Raw genomic sequence first — 18,348 nt, forward strand, 5'->3', positions numbered from 1 at the left:
CCCCACACTCTTGAAATCCTGAAAAACTGTTAATTCCACTGGATTTTGAGTGAGATCTAAAATTCTACTTTCTCTATGTAAAATCCAATGAGGTCAAAACCACTCTCAAACATCCTAAGTCATTTCATGGTAATGTTTAAAATTTAAGTAAAAGGACGAAAATGACAGATAACGGGGCCATAGGCTTGAATATTGGGCACCTATTGTGGGCTAGTGCCTAGCTAAGATAAAAAGTAAAAGAAAAAAAAGCAAAACAGGCCCCACTTGTTGCATTCTACATGGCTTTACTGTACCAAACCAGCCAAAAATGGATCAAGTCACCGGTTGAAACCAGTTTTTGCTGAAAAAACGGTCAGACCGGTCTGAACTGGCTGGTGCAGTCCTAATAACACTGGTACTAGCACATATTTCAAGGGCAGTAATTGAAGACTGAAGATGCACAATTTTTTGAGTGATTCAAGCACAAAATCGAGAAGTTGCAGCGCTGGTATTGTGTTATCAGAGCAGCAAATTTCAAGCACAAAATCGAGAAATTGTAGAGCTGGTATTGTGTTGTCAGAGCAGCAAATTTCAAGCACAAAAATCGAGGTACTGCTTCACAAATTTTGAGAAGTTATGGGCATCATTTTGAGGGTTTAATAGAGCTGTTAGAGCTGCTACAACAGCACATAAATAAAGTTTGGGCAGAAAATTGAGTGGTTATCTGGCACTAGATTTGAGGGGACTGATAGCAGCATTTATTGTTGCCAAACTATACCGAACTTGGCTAAACTTTCTTAGCAAGATGGCACAAAAATCGAGGGGTATCTTTAACACAATTTCCAAGAAATTTTGGGCAAGAATTTAGGGAGATAAGTCCACTATGCTTACTGTCATTAAATGTTGTAATAATTTCCTTGAAAGTAATAAAAATCTCTCTCTACTCACTTGTTTTCCCTCCAGGGTTTTTCCAGTCTTTGGACCAAAAATCACTCTGTTAAATTGTGGGTGAGCTTGTGTTATTCTCAACAAATATTTTAAGCAGAGTGGGCTTATGTGTTTCATGTTTTTTTGAATATATTCATGTTTAAAAATAGCAGCATAAAACCATGAAGGGTTGGGCATTGAACTTATGTGATTTCTAAAACCTGAAACCAGGTTAGGCCTACAAATTTCTACAATTTGCAGATGGCACATTGTCTTTAGTTACAAACTTACAACATGATATGGCCCATCGTATATTGTATATTGTTCACTAGAAAATGATCATTTGCAAATGATCACGCGCATTCACTTGAAGATTGTCCATTTGGGAGGTTGAGAGACTTACACATCCATGCATGTGAAGGAGGTTTAAAATGCACATCTTCTCATGGGGTGAGTTGTCCACATATCTCTTGTCCATTTTGATTAAATAACTCTTATAGAGGGGCACAATTGAAGATGAAGTTGTTAATACTATTTAGGATATTTGACTTGGTTTATAGCATCAAACCAAGGAGGCCATGCTCCGAAATGAAAAAACAAAAATCGATAGTAATGGAAAAACAAAAACAAAAGAATAAACTCACCCAATATCACAAAAGATAACTCACCCTCTATGTCATTGTCTCCACATTTGCTATAGTGCCCCCACATCTCTCTCACACAATGATATTCAGCCATTTCATCAGTGCTCCACCTTCTTTAACCTACATTGCATTTAAATTTAAACAAATGAGATAATTATGAAGCAACAAATGAGTTAAATTAAAACAAAGATAAAATTATATAATAGTAAACAAATAAATTCCGTAGTACATACCTCCATTGCCTTTGCCCAACACACTCTTGGAACTAAACCCACAACATAAGTTGTAATGACTTGTTTCACTGTATCCCCCTCACCCCAATTCCAAAAGAAAAGAATGAATTTAAGAAAAATAGAAAAGAGGGCACATAAAAAGAATATATATATATATATATATGTATAACAAAAAATCAGCATGGCCATGCTCACAAATGTGAAAGGAAAAAAAATTAAGAGTAGAAAAAAAAATCACAACTATCGCAAAAAACAACAAAACTAACAAAAATAAAACACGAAAAGAGAAACAACAAATAGAGACACCTATCCGCAACCCGAATATGCGTCGATGGCCAGCGAAGGACACCCTGCAAAAAATATCAACATATCTTATGAGAAATATTAATTAGAGACCAACAATATTATGAGTAACCTTATGCACAAGAAATCAAACCTAAAGCATTAAGAGAGAGGAGGATTGTTGTATTTGAAATGAGAAGGCTTTTGTAACAAGTCGTACAAAAAATTTGCACAAAAAAGGGACTCACCTCTACCTTTGTCTTTACCTTTACACTCTACTACAAAAAGACTAAAAATCATAAACCCTAAGAAGATAAAGAGGGGTGATCATTTATAGGTAAATAGTGGATCATATATGGGTATTTGCACCAAAAGGAAACTCACATGTACTTGTGCCTCTGCTTTCACAGTTTACTACAACGTCTTGCTCATAAATACATTTCAACACTTTAGTTAGTGATTCTCCACATTACATTACCTACATTACAATGTGGTCAATGATTAGATATATGACAAATAATGTAAGATGCCTTGAATTTAAATACACAAAGATGGAACCATACATATGACCTCAATATTCCTCTTCACCCACTATGCTTGTATGGACATGGGTTGTTAGCACCTGCTTTAATTTCCTGGACAATGTACCAAACAAACACTTACATATATATTATGAGCAATGATAAATCAAAACAAAAAGTCTTATGAGTAATATTTTCCAAAAGTACATCTTATGTAATTTGACCAAAAAATCATAACTCCTCAACAAGGAAGAGGAAAGAAAGGCATTGGGAAATGAGAAGATATCCATGTCAAAACCAAAAAAGAATGCACCTTTTTCCTTTGTTCTCCTACACATTAGCAACTCTCCCATACAAAAACATACATTTTTGTAGTTTCTTCGATACTCCACCACCTTCCTCTACCCACATTTGCATACCACACATTATATACATAAAACTCAAATAATATAATAAGCATCTATTTAATCATGAGTCTTGCAACAAAATATAATTTACCCTTTATCTTTTCTTATACCTTTTCTATAGTTATCACATCTCTCTCACACAAAGAAATTAATAATTCTATCAATGTTCCTTCACCCTTGTTAATTTGCACTGCATCTACATTTCAACAAACACACATGATATAATGATGAAGCAACAAATTACTTAAATAAAAATGGACATAGAGCCATATAATTATGTAGTAACAAACAAGTCCATCCCCATACATACCTTGTTTGCCTTTATGCATAAAGAAACAAATTATCCCATACATACCTCCTTTGCCTTTGCCCATTACACTTGTTTTGCAACAAAATAAACTCACCCTCTATCTTTGCTTATACCTTTTCTATGGTGCCTCACATCTCTCTTGAGCAAAGATAATAGTAATTTCTCTAGTGAGCAAAGATAATAGTAATTTCTCTAGTGTTCCTTCACCTTTTCTTAATGTGCACTGCATCTACATTTCAAAAAACCCACATAATATAGTGATGAAGCAACAAACGAGTTAAATAAAAGTGGACATAAAACCATATAATTATGTAGAAACAAACAAGGTCGTCCCCATACATGCTTTGCTTTTCATTATGCATTAAGAAGCAAATTCCACCATACATACCTCCTTCACCTTGCCCATTACATTTGTGCACTCTAGATTATCCCTAAACCCACACCATTGAACCCAAAAGAAGATGTGAACAAAAGAAAAATAGATTTAAAAAACACACACAAAAGATAAAAAGATCAAACCATAAATTAGCATGGCCATGCTCATAAGTACAAAAAATTAGCAGCCACAAAAACAAAATAGAACAAAAAGAATAGAAAAAAATACAACCAACAATACAAAGAAAAGGCAAAGGAAAAGGACAAATACAAAGAAAAGGCAAGAAAGAGGACAAATAAGAAATAGACTTTGCACTATAGCTACAAAAAGCACCCATGGCCAACCAAAGCCACCCTGCACATCAAAAAATAAACAAGCATTAAATAGAGATTAGAAAATATTATGAGAAATATGAAACGTATCAAATATTATGGGAAATAAGAAAGAAATAACAAAATATCTTATGAGTAATCTTAATGGAGACTAAAAATCTTATGGGTAATCATATTTAATAGAAATACATCATATGCAAACACCAAAAACCATAAACGTTAAATAAATAAGGAGGGAGGAGATCTAGAATATTTGCAACAAGAAAGATTACATAGCAGATCATACAGGGATTCTGCATCAAAAGAAAATTGACCTCAATGTTTGCCTCTACACTCTGCTACAATGTCTCTCTCATAAAAATATTTAAGTAGTTTCATCATGAATCCTCCACATTCATTTACCTACATTACATTGCATTCAATAATTAAACAAATGATTAATAATGTAAGATGGCCCAAATTTAAACAAAAACAGATATGGGTTTTACACCAAATCGGAATCAACCATAGCAAAAAAACTACAAAACTAACAAAAAGAAATCATGTAAAGAGAAACAATAGATAGAGACACTCATCTGCAACCCCAACCCCAAAATGTGTGATGGCCAACCAATGACACCCTACACACCAAAAAAGGAATCATTAGTAATATTAAATATATACAAAAAGTTCTAAGAAATGTGAAACAAATATCAAAGCATTTTATGAAAAATATTGCATAGAAACCAACAATATTATGAGAACATTTCCAAGCAGAATTTGACACCAATGACAATTATGAATGGGACAACAGGCATAGCAGTTTCTTTAAAAGGTTAATTCAAAATTGAACTCTGAACTAAAACAAGACAAAAGAAACGAAAAACAACAGAGTTCAGGTTTCTACCTGCAACCATATTGCGCACAGGCCGAATTTTCAAATTTGATAATCTGGAAAGCTTCTCTAACTAGTATAATATTGATGCTCCTCTAAGTTTCCACAAGTTTAGTAAGTATTTCAGAGTGAGATTGTTACTCCTATTAGTGATCCTGGAACCCCAGGCGTTAATGATCTTGGTGCACAACTTTCATAAGCATTAGGCACTATTTATATTCTTTAAAGTTGCAGCAATTTGGCATTATCTGAGATATATGTTCATAAGTTAATTGTTAGTCATTGGAGGAAGACAGAGGTTGTCCCACCAGATGCCTATGAGCTAGCCAAAGGGGTGGTTGAGCAAAACTTGAGATTTTTCAGAAGGCAGCTAACCCAGGAGGAGTTGACGACGATGAAGGATACAAAGAGCCAAGCTTGTAGCAAGCATGAGCTGAAAAGGAAGGGTCTTTACTTCATTTGCAAGGAAACTTGGGGGCCTAACCACTCATGCTTGAGTAACACAGAGGAGATGAAAGAGGGGGGTCAGGAGGAGATTCCTTCTTACTTTCCGGATGAGGATTCTCCATCTATAGCAGAGTTTGTGGGTATTTATGAGGATACCTTTGAAGAGCGTGAGCAGACAAGTGATAACGTTGACAGCAGCCCACATATGCAACCACGTTTGACAGAGGTGTATGATGAGCAATCGATAGACCCCATGGGGGTCATTTAAGGAGATGAGTTATCTGTGGTGATTCAACATGAGCAACGTATGGCGGGGCATGAGTCATAGGATGATATGCACAGTGTGCGTGACGGGCCATTTGTTGAGAGTCAGCTAGTGGCGCATGTTGAGACCATGATGGAGGAGGATGAGCAGCCATCCTTGAGACCAGCCATTAGCGGGAAGAAAACAAATGCACAGGCAGCCAGCGGGGTTGTCGAAACTTGTCAACAAGAGGTGCTAGAGCCTAACAGGGCAGCTTTGCAGGAGGTTGGTAAACTGGAGGAGCGAGGAGTTTCCTGTCGGACAAGGGAGTTAATGGTGCATCCATATTTAGACCTACCCATTAATGAGGTGCAGCTAGATGCAATGGTAGCCAACGGAACTGTAGTATTTCCAGGCAACAACCCTCTCCAAGAGTACATAGTCAGGGCTTGCAACACAGGTTATCCACTTTGGACTATTACAAAGAGAGACGCAGGATTTCTTAGACAGATCTAGTTGGTTGTCCAGGCAAAGTCACATGATTTAAGCATAGTGTAGCATAGGGAACTTATCCCATATATAGGTGCCTATGCATCCAATCTTTCCCACAAGTCGGATTAGCAGGAGATCATGAGTTGGTATCCTGTTGATGGTGTGATATTCTTAGTCAGGGGCATAGTACAGCAGGGGCACTTAGACATGAGGAGTACTACATGCTCCAGTTGGCAATGAGTTGCAAGTCGACAGCTCTCCAACATTCCATCCCAGCATCAACAGAGTGGGGTTGGAATTGGTTTGTGTCAAGGGTTGGATTGGAGAGAAGTGATGAGTTGGTATTCGATTTTGGAGCAGGAGATAGAGCACAATTGGAGCCATGGGATAGGGGTGATGATGATTGGCCATGGTGGCATTGGGATCCAAGAGGATCTATTGATGGTAGGACGAGAGAGAGTTTAGTCTGGGATCCAGGCACTAAGGGATCCGTTCATGGTTGGGTGGCACATAGGCACGGTAACATCCAGTGGTTTGTATGGGATCCAGGTATTGGTCCTCAGCTGCACGGGACCACCAGATTGGCTGACAGATATGAATTGCTAGACAGCAAACAATCTTGGGGCGAGAGGATTTGTCATGTTCCTTTCTCTAGTTTTCCTTATGGTGTGATCAGGATGGACTTCCAGCGTTGGTGGCAGCTAGGTCACAGGAGCAAGTTTACTCCATTAGCGGGCCTAGGGGCTTATGGAGGGGATTTATGGGGTTTTAAGGAGTTTTTATGGAGTTTGACAGCATTCACTTAGCACATTCCATCATCCGCAAAGCTTGCCTTTTGTTCTGTTGCATTCCAACAACTTTTGGAAATCAGGTTATTATTGAACTTAACTCAATTACGCTTAAGGTGGCATTCTGGTAGGAATACTTGACGAAATACCTCAGTGTAATAGCTCATTGGAGCCAGAACAAATAGATCTACAGGATGAGATGGTGGGAAATGACTTTCAGTGGCCTGAGGAAAGATGGTGGCCGATTTACCATTTTCCCAAATTAAAAGGGTATTTTAATTAAATAAAAGGAGGGAAAAGGTATTAAGTGATTAAAATAATAATAAAATAAGGGCTTCTAGAGGAATCCATGAGATCTCTAAAAGAGGAGGAGGAGACCATTTGAGGACATCTTGGATTGTTGATATTTTCTATTGACAAGGTTTGGAGAACCTAGTTCCCAGCTTCTATAGCCCCACGATGAAAACCCTCGGGTTTGCTATTGGGTGTTGGACGAAAACCCAGCACTCTTGAGGAGATTTCACCCAGAAATCTCACAATGCTTCAGCGGATTTTTGGAGAGATCAGGTTTGCAGTAGTCTTCTCACTGGGTCGTCTACATCATTACCAGGGGTCATACATCATTTTGGTCAGAGATCTGTTTCCGGGTTTGCTTCAATTGCTTGGCAAGCCCAAGTTCCACTTCCTTCAAGTTGATGTACTCTTTCCAGTGGAATAATACATGGCTCAATGATATTATTGGCATCTATTTGTGTGTCAAATTGTTGGTTGTGTCTATATGCAATTATTTTGTTGTTCAAGTTCATTTCTCGTATCTATTGTTAATACATGGCTCAGTGATATTATTGGCGTCTATTTGTGTATCAAATTGTTGGTTGTCTATATGCAATTATTTTGTTGTTCAAGTTCATTTATGGTGTTCAAGTTCATTTCTAGTATCTACTGTTAGAATTTTCTATTAGGGATATTAGAGACACCTCAAATTTAAACACACCTATTTCCTTAACCTTGTCTTTCATCCACTACACTGAAATCATGTGTAGTCAAGACCTACCCTAATTTCCCACTCAATGTACCAAACAGAAATCAAAATAGAGAATTTAATATATGATGAGAAATCATAAATGAAGATAGGAAGTCTTATGAATGATATTATGATAAAGCACATCTTATGTAATGACCAAAAATCATAATCGAGGAGGAAGAAGAACCATTGTATTGAAACAAGAAGATATAAGTCAGAACCAAAAGAGAACACAATTTTTTCCTTTACACTTTCCTACAAATCTGTAAGTATAGTCACACAAAAATATTTTAGTAGCTTTATCAATGCTCCTCCACATTAACTACATTTGCAAAGCACTCATTATATAAATAAACACATTTAATTTAAACATGAATCTTGCACCAAAAGATAACCCACCCTCTATCTTTGTTTCTACCTTTGCTATGGTGCCTTCTATCTCTCTCACAGAAAGGTGTTCAGTAGTTTCACTAGTGGTCCTTCAACTTTTTTAATTTGCATTACATCTAACTTTCAACAAAAGATAAAGCAACAAATGACTTAAATAAGAATGGGCATGAAACCATATAATTATGTAATAACAAACAAAATCTTCCCCATACATACCTACTCCGTCTTTGCCCATAAAGAAGTAATTTCCCCATGCATGTACCTCCTTCGCCTTTGCCCAATACATTTCTGAGCTCCGCATCAATGCTAAACCCACACTATGGGTTGTTAAAGTCTTCTTCAATTTCCCCACCCATTGAACCCAGAATAAAATGTGAATAAAAGAAAAATAGATCAAAAGTCATACAAGGAAAAAAAGTATCAAACCACAAATTAGCATGGCCATGCTCGCAAATACAAAGATATAACAACATCAACATTATAAAAAAAAACAAAAACAAAATAAAACAACAATAGAAAAATATATGACTAAAAATAGAAAATTGGAACAAAAATAATCAAAAGAACACATAAAAAAACAAATAAGAGGTAGACTCTGCACTGCAACTACAAAAAGCATCCATGGCCAACCGAGGGCACCCTGCACATCAAAAAATAAATAAGTATTGAATAGAGACTAGAAAATATTATGAGAACTATTAAATACACATTAAATATTGTGAAAAAATGCAACGAAGATCAAAATATCTTATAAGAAATCTTAAATGGAGAATGAAAATCTTATGAATAATCTTATGAACTAAAAAGTACATCTTAAGCAAACAACAAAAATCATAATCCCTAAATAAGAAGGGAGAAGAACTATATTTTTGCAATAAGAAAGATTAAATAGCAAATCATACATGGATTTCATACCAAAAGAAAACCAACCTCTACCTTTGCCTCTGCACTCTACTACAATGTGTCTGTCACAAAAATATTTCAGTAGTTTCATCAGTGATCCTCCACATTCCTTTACCTACATGGCATTACATTCGATAATCAAACAAATGACGAATATTGTAAGATGGCTCAAATTTAAACAAAAACACATACGGGACCATCCATACATACAGCAGCAACATAGGTTTATATTGCAAAGCATACATGGGTTTTACACCAAATAGGAACCAACAACAAAACTCGCAAAAAGAAAACAAGCAAAGAGAAACAATAGGTACGAACAATGATTTGCAACCCTAAAATGTATCAATGGCCAACCAAGCACACCCTGCACACCAAGAAAATATTATGAGTAATATTAAATACACACAAAATGTTTTGAAACACATGAAACAAATATCACGTCATCTTATGAATAATCTTAATTAGAGACCAACAATATTATTATTCTTATGCACTAGAAAGTACAACTTATGCAAACACTAAAATCGTTAACCCTAAATAGATAAAGAGGGAGGAGAAATGTGGTATTTTAAATGAGAAGGATTTATTAACAAATCATACACAAATTCCGCACCAAAAAAGAGCACACCTCTACCTTTGTATCTTCCTTTGCACTTTACAACAATCTCTCTCTCATAAAGAAATTTTAGTAGTTTTGTTAGGTAGGCATCCGATCAAAAGATTTTGCAATTGGGTGCTTATGCTTGTTTGTATTTGTTTGTATTTGGGATTTTGACATGGATTATGGCACGACCTAGAAGAAAGAAAGGTTTTAACCATGATCTTGCTCCCTCACCTTAAATGGGAGGTTTTCTTCAATCTTAGTCCAATGGGAACTTCCTTAATGGTCCAATGGGTGTAGAAGGGGTTCTACTTGGGAAGCCTTGATTGAGAATGCCCAGTAGCCAATTCATCACCTTTAAGGCCAAGCAGCAAAGCTAGGGCTTCGTGTGAATTCCTAGGGAAGAGGAATTTGCGGGATTAGAGAGTCTAATGTTGAGGATATAGTTGGTTGCCTCAAAATCAACACCCTTCATAGGAATTCACTTCAATTCTATGCATAGATTTTCTTGCCCTAGTTGTTTGCCCTAGGTTAAACCCTAGTTTGGTTTTAGCTTCAACTTGGAGCTTCTTGAGGGTTTCATGTGCCTTGACCTTGTAGGAATACATTGTTGGAAACCCTTTTCTCTATACCATCACCTTTGGCCATCCAACTATCATTTCACCAATAAAGCCCTAGGTCTTCTGTCACATATTTTAGGTCTCTCTAAGGAAAGTATATAGCCTCCTCCCTAGGTCTTCTGTCACATATTTTAGGTCTCTCTAAGGAAAGTATATTACCTCCTCTTGGAGGCTTTATGCCTAAATTGTGTCTTTCCATTGAAAACCTTTTGGGTCACCTTGTCCCTAAAACCTTAGAATAATTATTAGGTGACCTATTCATATAAAAGACTCCTCCCATTGTTGAAAGTCCATAAAGAGTTGGGACTTTTGGCTGTGATGATAGTGGACCATCACCCCATTGTTCTCACTTGGTCTAGTATTTATGTAACACACCCCAATACCCAATCTAATTCAACAAGGGTGGTTACCAAATCACCCGAATCTTGTGTTACAGTTACAAGAATAAGGTAAGCATTTTTTTTTGCCTGTAGGAAAGCACTAACAAGACCATTGTCGGAAGCAACTTCACATGCTGCATTGTCTTCCTGTAAAAATTAAATCCAAAGCGTGTGATGGTATTATCTTGTCCACGATCCAAAGAACAATGCCTCAGATGCTCTGCGTGAAATGATATAACCTTAGCTCTTCCCTAGCTAGCAAATCCTTCAAGGAACATGGAGCAACTTAATGCAAGTGGAGAACTTCTCAACAATAGAAGAAGCTTGTGCTCTTTTTTGTCAATATCCATTTTGGTTGGTCACCATCTCTTCCTTAGCTAAAGGTTTTGTATTTCCAATGAAAGAGCCAGTGCCCCAAAAGGTTCATCATCTTCCTACAAGGGTTCTTTTGCATGAGTAATTAGCCATTCCATTACTGACTCAAACCAATTTGTGTGTGCATTCCTTAGGGCTTCTTTTACCCTTCCCCTTTGAGAATCCCATTTCAACAATTATTGCAATGGTTGAATCATCAAGGGGTGGTATAACAGCTTGCGTGGATGCATTACTGCCTCCTATGATTTTTGTCATCAACTCATGGATAGACATACTTCATTTTGGGACCAATTGAAGTAATGAATTCCACCCTGCTCTGGGAAACAGGGAAGATTCCTTTTCCCATGAACTAACGAGGTGAACCTTGCCCCAAGTAGAATTTCAAAGTAATTGGTGTTTGTGCATTTCACTGACACTTACATATTTTACAATTAACTAATTAAGAGCAATAAGCTCAATAGAGACAGGATTTAATATAAAAGAAATCCAAGCATGGAGGGAGTTAACCCCAAGCTTAATAAGGTTAATAAGGTTGACTACAATGGACAGAGAATGTAACAGAGGCATTAATTAAAACATTCTCAATAAACACAATACTCAACCATAAGTAGGCTATCCTATTGTACATATCACTGATTTGATACAATAGCTAATATCTTAACTCCATTGTATTCTTGTATTTTTTAATGTCATACACGACACCAACTCAGCCTTATAACATCTAAAGCCCAGCCTGAGACCAACTTCAAGGGTAGGATTTGACATGCATGATCCCAAACGCATATCAGTGCAACACAGGAGGCTTGTATAACTATCTAGCCATAGTATGTGTGGTTTACTCATTGGTGAGAGTGTATTGATATCATCATTATCCCTTATTCACTTGAATCATTAAAAAAGATGAGCCTGTTCAAAGTGGGTTTTCCTTCCTTCACTTACCTTCAAGCCACCACTTAAAATTATCCTTTGATCATCATAGCTAGCCTGAAATCCAAACTACTCAGCCAATTCATTCACTGAAATCATATAGAGAGAGCCCTCTCTAAAGCTAGAAGGGCTAGATTCTAGCTTACAAGTGGTTTGTGATTACCTCTGGATTTCCTTCCTATAGCCTAAGGAAATTACAGAGTGCTAACATATTGGTGTCGTTGTCGGGGACTGAACAGTTTCATCTTCCCCGAGAAAAAAAATTGAAGTTTCAGATTTGGTTGTTGATGGTGAACGACATTCACAGTTAGGAACGCTGAACCATTCACCTGGCGACTCCAATCAAGCAGAACTCAGATTTTCAAGTTCCACTGGTGTCTCCACATCTTCAAAATGAATTCAACTGCAAGGTATGCTCCCATGAATTGAGATCACATCCCAGGATTTCCAAACCGCATGCCTTGTGTAGATTGGCAGACTTATCTACCAAGGTTCAAAGATGATGACGGAGAGGATGTTGCTCTACATCTGGTTAAATTTCATATGCATGCACGCAATTTGAAGGTTCAATTTCATGAAGATTGTCTCATGAAGATGTTCACGGCTACCCTGGAAGGAAAAGCGTGGTCTTGGTATGAAGGTTTGCCATCTAGTAGCTTGTATTCACTTAAAGATTTTCATTTAGTATTTTTTGAGAAATACAAAGAATCTCATCCTTTTTTGTCATTTTTTGAGAATCGTTGCGACCATGTTGAGAATTTCATTCAAAATCTGGAAAAATTTTATGGCGATGAAGAGCTCATGGATGAAGAGATTTTGGAAGCTTTGCACGAGAACCCTTTTCATCACAAAGAAGATATGGTAACTTCTCTCTTGCCCAAAAATGAAGTAATCAACTTTCTAATGCAGATAGTTATGAATCAGCTTTCGAGTTTGATGAAAATTTGCAGCAACCTTGTCAGTCTTTTTATGATCAAAAGTATGAGAATTATTTTAAAGAGCAGAAGGACATAGTAAATGATGAGGACAGTTGCCATGATATTCAAGTGGATTCCCGACAGGCAACAATTTTTTCCTTAGCTGAAGATGAAACTAATCAAGAATTTGATGTAAATGTTCATGTTCATTTTCTTGAGGTCAATGAAGAAATGCAAAAGGTGTATCCTCTTGAGCCTGATCAACGTATTCAACAGATTGTTAATGATCAAGAAGAGGAGAGCAGTGAAAAAGAAAAGATTGATCTAGAGTGTGTTGAAAATGAAGACTTTATTCAGGAAAATATGCCTCTTGAAGTAAGAAACACAGAGTATGTTGAAGACCAAGATCATATTTTTGTTGATATACATGAAAGGTTAACTCTTAACACTGCCATTATACATGATGCAGCGGTTCCATCATATTCATTACAAAGGTCACAGAAAAATTTGCAGCCCTATGAGGACAGATATAAGTTGAAGTTGTAGGAAAGTAATGTCGCAGATCAAGATTTATCCAAACAGAATTGCAATCTACCATAGGAGCTAGAATTCAGTGTGCATTCCTATGATGATGCTTTTGCAGCGTTCTTGAAGTCAGCTAGCGGGCCCATGTTTTTTAAATCTCATCATAGTTGAAATTGTTAGTGAGTTTTTATGGGAGTTGTCATTCATTAGTTTTCCTTTTTTGATTGGGAGCAAGCACATGCATAGAATTCAACATAGAATTCAACCAATGGGTAAGGTGCTTGCATGGTTGCATTGGTTATTTCAATCAAGTAGCTTGTGGATTAGTTGAGCAAGCAATATAGCATGTGTGGGAAGTTATCATCAGAGTTTGAAGCCCGAGGAGAAGGCCCTGAGATTCTAGTGATTTGCTGCCATATGTAAGTTTAGTCAGTCAGCCAATAGTTATTTTTTCCAGTCTGTAAATCATATTTTTAGTCATATTTTAAGCATATTAGTTGACTCCATTGCCCAATGGTTAGGCACATGGTTTGCGTTTTTCTTCTTGGTGCCTCATGGGGAGGCTGTCATCCCCAATGTAGTCAATGTTAGGGTCAGTAAGTTTGCATTTGTCAAATGTCTCCAAATGACACAATGGTTAGTTTGAATAAAGTCGAACTTAATGTCAGATGTTGTCATAAGTTCGAGTGTCACTATCCAAAATGTCGTCATGGGTGTGGTCATCCAGAAGTCTGGTCAAAAACATGAAAGTTGTTGTGAGTTATTAGGAAAAATTGTCAAAGTCTAGAATAATCGAGTCATGAGTTAGGTGTTAATAGCGGGAGTTAGGTGTCAATAGCATGATGCAGCATATTGAGAGGGATCTGCAGTATAGATGCAACAGTGACAGTGGCAATGTCATGGGCAGCAGTACAGATTGCAGTAGCACAATGGATGAAGGGCAATGGGCCGAGCATCAGCAACGCAGAGGACCAATGTCGTGGAGCAGTGTGATACTTCTGTTGGGAAGTATTGTTATAGCACATTCCTCACCAAGAGGAAGTGATGAATTTTCGGTAGCATCGGATGTGCTCTAGCTCCAAAATTTTGTGGAGGGGCTAGAACACATGAGATCTCCAAGACCCAGAAATCGTTTGGAGAAATTCCACCCGGAGTGCATGTTATCCAAATAATTAATTATTTGTAATGGTGCCTAAGTTAAAACTTATGAAATTAAAATAATTAAAGTGAATTAATGTAAATATGGGTGAGAAGCTTAGAGATTAGGTCGCAGGTGTTGATTTCTCAATAGGAAAAGTATATAGGAAGGCTTGGGGTCGGTTGGTGAACACACACAGTGAGAGCAGCACTTGAGCTAGATCGAAATTCTGGGGCGTGGTTTGCTGAGAATTTCGGAGTAAGCTTCTAGTGCAGAGAGGGGCAGTTCGGCAGCGGGACTTTCGTACAAGGCCAAGAATACATAACAGATAGGCAGTGCAGCACCAAGGAGAGACAGTGCAGCTCCAAGAGGGTGACGCAGAAGCAAGAGGGGTTGACACAGTCACGCAGAGGCAACGATGGGGTTTTTGTGAGGCAGATCGGGCATCAGTTCAGTAGATCGATTTCTGAGTCGGGAAGGCTCACTGGGAGGGTGACGCAACTCCTAGAGGAAGTGACGCAGTTCCAACACAGATCTGGGAGCAACCATCGCTACACAGCACTGGAGACAGCGCAGTCACCTGTGGGGTTTGTTCATCCAGTTGCTGGATTCGCCAAAATATCCGTCTCCAGATAGAGGTACTTCTGCCGAGTTTATTCTCTATTGGGTGAGCTAGATTTGGCACCCTAGTTGTATTCAGAAATCTTCTTAATAATAAAACCCTCATATCTGTTGCACCGATTTTCCTGCATTGAGTTTTTCCGGGGACGTTTAGTCCCAAAATAAGTGTGTCCTTTGTGTGATTGTCTCATTTATTTTTCAATACTTGATCTGTATATTGATGTAGGCTGCAATGTATTTGCATTAATATTTTCTAAATATTTCTGAAAATAACTTGTTAAAATGAAGAACACAAGTAGGTAACGCAAATCAGTTTACTGCAGTAGGATTTCTGGTTTGTTAGATTCAGAAATTTTCACATGGCATCAGAGCAATTGCAGATCAAGGAGGATTGAAGCCATCAGCGAAATGACAAAGGAAAATCTGTGCGTGAAGACAGTTGTCCTGATAGACAACGCAGTTTCAAGCCAAGATAGCAGAGGAGGGGTGACGCAGTCACCAGGGTTGGCTCACGTAGAGCCTGTGTCAGCCTGATTGGGTGACGTTGTTGCTGCAGAGGGCAGCACAGTGGTTACTGGGCCAGGGCGAAGACTGTTGAGTCTCGTTTTTCCGATTATCGTGGCTAGAGGTGCAGCGCAGATTTCATCTGGAGTTGCTGGTGGGGTGTTGATTCTGTTGGTGCAGAACAGTACCTAATGGGGCAGAAGCAGAGGGAATCAATTCCTCAAAAGATTTCTTGCCAAGAAATCTAGATACGAGTTTTGCTGGGGCAGCAGCGAAAGAGGGAGAAGAGAAACAGTTCGACATTCATTTGAGCATAGATGGTCGTTAACAGACTGAGGGATCAGGACAGGTTGGATGGAGCATCCAACTTCGTCATCTGGAAGGCCAGGATCCTGGCAGTTTTGGATTTAAATCGCATCAAGGATTATGCCTTAAGGATGGTTGTTGTTCCGGTTGATGCTGATCATCTCAAGAAGTACGAGGAGGCTCAAGCAAAAGCAAAGTGCATGATCTTGGACAGGGTCAAAGATCATGTGATCCCACGTATTGCTAAGAAAGACACAACAAGGGAAATGTGGGAGGCCTTGACCACATTGTACAAGGGAACTTCTGTTCAGCGGAAAATGTTGCTTGAGAGTCAGCTGAGATAGTTTCAGATGCAGAAGGGAGAAGAAATCGATCCCTTCCTTCTCAGGTTGCAAAGGATCCCTGACCACCTAACTTCTGCAGGGGCTACACCAAACACTGAATTTATGGTCAGGACAGCTCTGAATGTAGTCACTGGAGACTGGGAAACCTTTGTCCAAAGCATCTTGGGCAAGGCTTCTCTTTTGAGTTGGGAGGAGATGTGGGCAGCTCTTTGATAGGATGAGATCAGATGATGGACCAAGGCGGAAAGCAGCAACAAAGGGATCAGAATCAATAAGGAGGAAGAGGAGGATGCAGTTCTCACATCAGCAGGATAGCAAGGGCAGCAGAAATGAAAGGACCTATCCAAAGTCAGATGCTTCAAATGTGGAGAAATGGGTCATTTCGCCACGCAATGCCCTCAGAAGAAGGGCAAAGAAGAGAAGTCTGACTCAAAGGTTGCTCCGGCGCAAGCTGACAAAGAGGACGATGATGATTGCGCCATGAATGCTCATGCACCTTTAGAGAAGAGGTGGGGCGATATTAAGTTGTAGTCAGGAGGACTACATGACGGGCAAGACCCTTGAGGTGCCCAAACTCTTGGATCACATATGGCTATGGGAGCCCTTAAAGACAGTAGCAGAATGACGGGAGTCAGTTGGTGTGAATGATGATGGAGCAACAGTGGCAGAGCTAGAGTGCCAAAGTCTAAAGCAGCGCAGTGGAGTGTTGCAGCAATGTGGAAGGCACAGAGCAGATACAACAGCAACGTACTAGCATCAGAAGGTCAGCACAGATTAGCAACAGAGGTAGCTTCAACGTCAAGGGGCATCCAGACTGACCAACATGTCAGCTTTTGGGTTGGATTTTCAATTGCTTACTTCTCAGCAACTGAGTTGCAGTGGAGCAGCTAGCAGTGTCATTGCTATGGGCAGCATGATGAAGAATATTGAGAGGGAGTTGTAGTACAGATGCAACAGTGACAGTGGCAATGTCATGGGCAGCAGTACAGATTGCAATAGCGCAGTGGATGAAGGGCAACGGGTCGAGCATCAGCAACGCAGAGGACCAATGTCATGGATCAGTGTGATAATTCTACTAGGAAGTATTGCTAGAGCACATTCCTCGCTAAGAGGGAGTGTTGAATTTTGGGTAGCATCAGATGTGCTCTAGCTCTGAAATTTTGTGGAGGGGCTAGAACACATGAGATCTCCAAGACCCAAAAATCGTTTGGAGAAATTCCACCCAGAGTGCATGTTATTCAAATAATTAATTATTTTTAATGGTGCCTAAGTTAAAACTTAGGAAATTAAAATAATTAAAGTGAATTAATGTAAATATGGGTGAGAAGGTTCTAAGTGACAAGGATAAAGTCTAATTTAATCTTAGCCATTGATTGGAGATTATATCACAGTCGTTGATTTCTCAACGGGAAAAGTATGAAGGAAGGCTTGGGGTCAGTTAGAGAACACACACAGTGAGAGCAGCACTTGAGCTAGATCGAAATTTTGGGGCGTGGTTTGCTGAGAATTTCGGAGTAAGCTTCTAGTGCGAAGAGGGGCAGTTCGGCAGTAGGACTTTCGTCCAAGGCCGAGAATACATAATAGAGAGGCAATGCAGCACCAGGGAGAGACAGCGCAGCTCCAGGAGGGTGACGCAAAAGCTAGAGGGGCTAACACAATCACGCAGAGGCAGTGCTTGGGTTTCTGTGAGGCAAAACAGGCATCAGTTCAACAGATCGCTTTCCGAGCTGGGAAGGCTCACTGGGAGGGTGACGCAACTCCTAGAGGAGGTGACACAGTTCCAGCACAGAGCTGGGAGCAGCCATCGCTGCACAACACTAGGGACAACGCAGTCACCTATGGGGTTTGTTCATCCAGTTGTTGGATTCGTCAAAATATCTGTCTCCAGATAGAGGTACTTCTGATGGGTTTATT

At 38.9% G+C, this 18,348-nt stretch overlaps 1 protein-coding gene across 2 annotated transcripts in view; it reads right to left on the reverse strand.

Annotated features, from left to right (window-relative positions):
* The window catches only part of LOC149140477 (cyclin-U2-2-like), a 66,940-nt gene that overhangs the window by 14,301 nt on the left and 34,291 nt on the right, over positions 1 to 18,348 (reverse strand). The window contains exons 4-10 of one of the 2 annotated variants that reach the window (XM_089449222.1): positions 9,495 to 9,540; positions 9,207 to 9,288; positions 8,487 to 8,910; positions 4,326 to 4,631; positions 2,450 to 4,033; positions 1,784 to 2,133; positions 1,575 to 1,670 (exon numbers count right to left, since the gene is read on the reverse strand). The gene's annotated coding sequence lies outside the window, so the exon portion shown is untranslated. The remainder of the gene's footprint in view (positions 1 to 1,574; positions 1,671 to 1,783; positions 2,134 to 2,449; positions 4,034 to 4,325; positions 4,632 to 8,486; positions 8,911 to 9,206; positions 9,289 to 9,494; positions 9,541 to 18,348) is intronic. The other variant, XM_089449221.1, reaches the window with a different exon arrangement.

Source organism: Pinus tabuliformis, chromosome X (assembly GCF_031772625.1).
Source record: "Pinus tabuliformis cultivar Carrire ecotype Pingquan chromosome X, CPIR1, whole genome shotgun sequence".
Lineage (NCBI taxonomy): Eukaryota > Viridiplantae > Streptophyta > Pinopsida > Pinales > Pinaceae > Pinus > Pinus tabuliformis.